Source organism: Lotus japonicus, chromosome 5, assembly GCF_012489685.1.
Source record: "Lotus japonicus ecotype B-129 chromosome 5, LjGifu_v1.2".
Lineage (NCBI taxonomy): Eukaryota > Viridiplantae > Streptophyta > Magnoliopsida > Fabales > Fabaceae > Lotus > Lotus japonicus.
The window spans coordinates 41,239,619-41,245,618 of NC_080045.1; the positions used below are offsets into that span (position 1 = coordinate 41,239,619).

Genomic DNA, 6,000 nt, shown 5'->3' on the forward strand with positions numbered 1-6,000 from the left:
CCATCATTAATGTTAGTTTGCAAATTAGGATTGAAAACCGAAAATCTTACCTTGTCCTCACCAACTCTGAGAATGAGCTGACCCTTATCAACATCGATCTTCGCCCTGCCAGTGGCTAAGAAGGGTCGGCCAAGAATAAGAGGAATCTTAGCATCCTCCTCCATGTCTAGCACCACAAAATCAACTGGGAACACATACTTATCAACCTTAACCATCACATCTTCAATGATCCCATAAGGTGTTTTTAGGGATCGGTCCGCCATTTGTAAGGAGAGCATGGTCGGGGTAACCTCTCCTAAATTCAACCTTCTAAACATGCTAAGCGGCATCAAGTTGATGCTCGCTCCCAAATCACATAAGGCTTCAACAACAGTCAACCCCTCAATCTCCACTGGGATAGTAAAACTCCCGGGATCCCTTCTCTTCTTAGGCATTTTCCTTTGCAAAATGGCACTACACTCCTCGGTCATCATAATAGTTTCATCAACCTCACTCAACTTCCTTCTCTTACTTAAAATGTCCTTCATGAACTTAGCATAGATTGGCATTTGCTCTAAAGCATCGGAAAAAGGGATATCAATATGGAGTTTCTTAAAAACATCCATAAATTTTGAAAACTTTTTATCCAAATTCTTTTTAGCCAATGCTTTAGGAAATGGAACTTTGCTAAGCTCAGGAATAAGATCATTCATCAATCTAGTTTTAATAGGAACACTCCTTTCCTTCTCAACTATCTTCTCACTTTTTTCTCCCTCAATTTGCTTTTTTAACTCATGTAACACTCTCCCACTCCTAGTGGTAACAACAGCAGAATTTTCTTGTTCGGGATTGGGGATAGTATCGAAAGGAAATTTACCTTGAGGCCTTTCAGCAATTTGCTTGGCTAGCTGGCCAAGTTGGTTCTCCAAGTTCTTGATAGCCGCCTCTTGGTTCTTATGGTTGTTGTTCATGCGGTTGATGCAACTCTCCAATAGCTCCTCTAAACTCCTCTTGCAATTCACCTTTCCAACAACTTGTGTTTGGACAAGAGGTTCATGATTTGAGGATGGAACTATGCTTCCTTGAGCTATAGCTTTGGCTTCATTGCTCTCAGCATTGACAGTGCACAAGTTACTAACATGAGGTCCACCACAAGACTTGCACTCCACACAAGTCATTCTTGCACCAATAGTCTTGGTCTCCTTAATATGCATTCGAATCTCCGCCACTTGTTCGGTGAGTTGCTTGTTGGAGGCCAAGAGCTTGTCATAAGCTTCCACTTCAAGCTTACTCCTTCGGGTTTGGCGATCATTTTCAGAGTTCATGGCTCTCGCTGCCATCTTTTCTATTAAGTCATACCCCGCTTGTGGGGGAAGAGCATCGAACTCGCCATTTGAAGCCGCATCTAGGCCAAACCTCCAAGAGTATTGTAGACCATCATAAAATGTTGCAACCAATTCAGCTTGGGTGAGATTGTGTTGAGGACATTTCCTCAAGAGCTTCTTGAAGCGCTCCCAAGCTTCATAGAGATTTTCCTCAGTGGTTTGCACAAAATTCATAATGTCTTTTTTCAGCTTCCTCAAAAAAGCTCTTGGGAAGAACCTTGTTGTGAATTTTTCTGCTAGGTCTTCCCAAGTAGTGATACTCCCTTGAGGTTGTGAATTCAGCCATTCCTCCGCTGCATCCTTCAAAGAAAATGGAAACAAGCTCAACCGAATTGCATCCGTCGGAACATTGTTCACACGGTAAGTGTTGCAATTCCGGATGAACCTCTCCATGTGAGCATGTGGATCTTCCAAAGTACCTCCACCATATTGGTTTTGGCTCATCAAGTTGATGAATGCCGGTCTCAACTTAAAGTTTCTAACTCCCTCGGGAAAGACAATGCTCCCGGGATAGTCATAACTCATGGTAGCCGAAGTGAGTTCTCGAAGAGACCGGTTGGCATTCTCAACTTCTTGTTCACATAATCGGAGGGTGATCCCCTCTTGGATTCTTGCCTCGATATGGGCTTGCATCTCCTCCTCCGTCATTTGGCCACCCATGACAGTGTCTCTCTCGAGAGCAACCTGAAAGTGTGACACTAAAACAAAGAAAGATTAGTAGCACCAATTCTAGACAAAGATAAAAACAAAAAATAAAACCACAAACTAAAAACTTAAACCAAAAACCACAAACAATTCCCCGGCAACGGCGCCAAAAACTTGTTGGTCAATTCGCAAGTGTACGAATACCTCCGAGTTTTAAATTATCGAACCACAGGGAATTGGTGTGGCAATTCAGTTTAAGATTCAAGTTCAAGGTTGAAAAGCAAGTAAAATTCAGTTTTAATAATTGGTTGTTTCTTGAGTTTGCAAAAAGACAAGTAATCAAGTAATAAAGCGATTGAAAAACAGAGATGAGATTGCCTTGGGTTCTTGTTCGACTAATTCAGTTTTAGCAAACCTCCCTATTCAATTAATCCTGAGTCTCTCCTTGATGTTCTAGCCTAGATAGTTATCTATCGATGCCTCGTAAAGAAAACCCTTTCTAATCAAAAGATAGGTTCAATTCCTTGACAACCTAAACATTTGTTAGAAGCACTAAGCATGCAATTCAGGCCAACAAACCCCAACCCTTCCTCTATTCCTAGCAGCAAGTATAGAAGAGGTAATCTCACAACAAGTCCTAATCCTATAAAAAACTATCGTTATGATTATAGAAAAGTAAGAAGCTAGCATGCATACAAGCTTGAAAGATAAAGCATAGAAGTGAGATTCAAGGGTTTACTCAGAACATCATGAATAGAAAAGGATTGATAGCTAAAACATTCAAAGTCTTACAAAGAACCCAAAGCAAAAGGTGGTTTTAGCTCCAGAGCCTAACCCTACTTCTAACTTATTTAGGAATGTATAGAAATGACAAAAGTTACAAAAGAAATGGTAAAAAGCCTATTTAAAGGCTAACAGGTCGAGTCTGGGCGCTCAGGCGCCAATTTAGAGCGCCTGAGCGCCAATTGCACTTAAAAAACATGCTCTTTGGACCAATTGGCGCCTAGGCGCCCATCCCCCAGCGCTTAGGCGCTTGAGCTCGCTTGAAAAGGGCTTTTTGGCTTCTGAAACTCCTCTTTTCAATCCTTTTTAAGTTTTCCATCAATTCCATGCTTATTGGCCTTCTTCCTTCTTCAGTTCCTGATCTGAAACTTAACCAACAAGCCAAGGAAAATTCTAGAAGCTCAAAGAGCTTATTAGCACATGAGATCCTTCAATTAACACAATAAAACCATGCAAGTCCTAAACTTTACTCAAAATGCAAGAAAACTCCCTATAAAACTACTAAATTACCAAAGCCAAATAAAGACTAAAGAAAATATAAAAATGCATGAGAATGCATGAAACACTACATGAGACTCAACAAAAAGACTCAAAACACACAAAGAAATGACCCTAAAAACACTACTAAAATAGGGTCATCACTTTACAACCAACAATGGTTACTTTCTTAACTACTACGCACACTCGTTCTCCACCACTCTCTATTTTCGCTTCTCTCTCCTTTTTGCAAAACCCTTATCTTCTCTGTTAAACTCTCTCTCTCCTGTTCACCCCTCGTCTACCCAAACCTTCAACCTTCAACCTTCTTTACAATGGTTAGATCTGAAAGAGCTGATTCTGCTGAAAGGGCTGATTCTGCTGATGGAAGAGTGTTTCCCAATTTGGTAGTGGGTCTCGCAACGGGTCAAGTTGGCCTAGTTCTTCGTCCCAGATCCACATAGGCTACTCAAGCGGTAAATCAAGAAACTGGGGATATGATTCCAATTGCTCAACGAGGTTATGCAGTTACTTGTGTTTTTCCTCCAGAAGAACTTTAAGTTCTTGCTGAATGGCGTTTTGATCTCAACAACATTCCTACAAATGAGGTTGATCTTCGTCCAGAAGTGCAAGCTCAAGGCTGGGAAGGGTACTTCAACAGACTTCCTGGTCCAGTCTATGACAAGTTGGTGAAGGAATTCTGGAAGCATGCTCATTGTGATGAGTATCAAGTGGTTTCCTATGTTCTGGGCAAGAGGATCATCATCACTGAGAGATCTTTTGCTAGGCTTTTGGGTGCAGAAACCAGTAATGGTTACAGGTTTCAGTTACAGGAATCAAAGGTCAAGTTAGCAACCCAAGAAAAGGTCAACAAGGCGCTATACTCTACCTGGAAACCGGGTAAAAATGATTGCAAGACAAAGGAACTTCACCCTGATCTGAGGATTTGGCACAAGATCTTGCTAAACTGTATCAATCAAAGGCCAAAGGGAAGTTCTCCAGACTATATCAACTTCACTCAGAAGGTGTTGCTTTTCTTCATCAAGGAACACACCAAAGTCTGTCTTCCTTACTTTCTGTTCTCCTATCTCAAGGACTGCATCAGGAAGTCAAGAACTACTGCTTCACCCAAGTCTGCAATCAAATACATTTTGTTTGGCAGATTACTATCTGATTTCTTCATTGAGAGCAAGTTGATAAAGGCTCTGACCAAGGCTGGATGCACTGAAGATCTTTCAATCATTGTTGGAGATGTCTTCACTCCTACAACAATGAAGAGGATGGGCCTGATTGATACAAAAGTTGAAGCTGACTCAGCTACCACAAAGTCTGATGTAAGGAAAAGAAGAGTCCATTTGAAGGTGATGACCCGGGTTTATATGATGTTTTTAGGGTTTTTCCTTGTAGGTTTTGAGTCTTTTTCTTGTGTCTCATGTAGTGTTTCATGCATTCTCATGCATTTTTACTTTTATTTGTGCATTTGCATTAGTTTAGTAATTTTGTAGTTTTATAAGGGTTTTAGTAGCATTTTATTAGAGTTTAGAAGTCTTAGGCAATTTCCACTTGTTTTGGAGCCTTTGTGCAAAACTAACCTTTAACTTTCAAGATATTTTCCAAGCTTGTTCATCAAGGTTTCAGGTTGAATCAGCTGAAGAGGGAAGGTCTAGAGGCTTGGAGAATTGAATGGAGGCTTAAAGAGGAGTAAAGAGGAGTTAAAATGAAGATAAAAAGGCTTTCCAGCGAGTTAAGAGCGCCTAGGCGTGCTCCATTGGCGCCGAGGCGCCAATTGCTTTTTCCAGGGTTCTGGAATTGGCGCCTAGGCATGCTTAATTGGCGCCTAGGCGCCAATTACCTTCCAGGGGCCATATTTTCAGCATGAATTCCCGGAACAGCCCAAACTGGTGATTTTTGCCTATAAATAGGATTTTAGTCATTTTCTTTTGTAATCTTGGATACTTTGTAAAATTCAGAGGTAGAGGATCATCTACGAGAGTGAGAGAGGGCTTCCAAGCTTGTAATTCAGGTTCTTAGCCAAGCATGGCTCTTGCCATGCTTGGCTAATCTCTCTTCTTATGCTTTGGTTTTCATGTAAGACTTTTCATCTTTAAGTTGTAATCTTAAGTTCTTTCCCACATGTTCTTCTTCTTCCCTTGAATCCCATTTTCTGAATTTCAATCTAAGCTTGTATGCATGCTTGCTTTATACTATTCTATAATCAGAACGGAAGTTTGTTATAGATTAGGGAACCGATTTGGGATTACCCCTTCTATACTTGCTACTAGGAATAGAGGAAGGGTTGGGGTTTGATGGCCTGAATTTGCATGATCTAAAACCTCATATAAATGACTAAGTACACAAGGAATTGGGCTTAGCTTTTAGTATGAGAGAATTGCTTATGTGAGGAATCAATAAGTGAGTAACTAGGCTATATCATCAAGGAGAGATCCATGAGAACATGTGCATAGAATGATGTGCTTAAATTGACTAGTTGAACAAGAACCCAAAGCATGTTATTTTCTGAATTGTCTTTTTATTTTCCTTTTTCCTTATTACTACTTCAACATATCTCTTATTCAATAATACAAACCTTCATACTCAAAGCTTAAACTGAATTTAGTCACTCACAATCCCTGTGGTTCGATATTTAAAACCGGGTGGATTCCGTACACTTGCGAATTTACCAACAGAAGGACTACCCTCTCTGGTCAAAGGCTGATGATCCAGAGGCCAT

The 6,000-nt window shown here is 40.6% G+C and overlaps 1 non-coding gene across 1 annotated transcript; it reads left to right on the forward strand.

Moving 5' to 3' along the window:
* Nucleotides 1–1,449: 1,449 nt before the first annotated feature.
* On the forward strand, nt 1,450–1,556 carry LOC130721730 (small nucleolar RNA R71). Its single transcript, XR_009013650.1, has one exon. It is a non-coding gene; the product is annotated as a small nucleolar RNA R71 (small nucleolar RNA).
* The last annotated feature ends 4,444 nt before the right edge of the window (nt 1,557–6,000 follow it).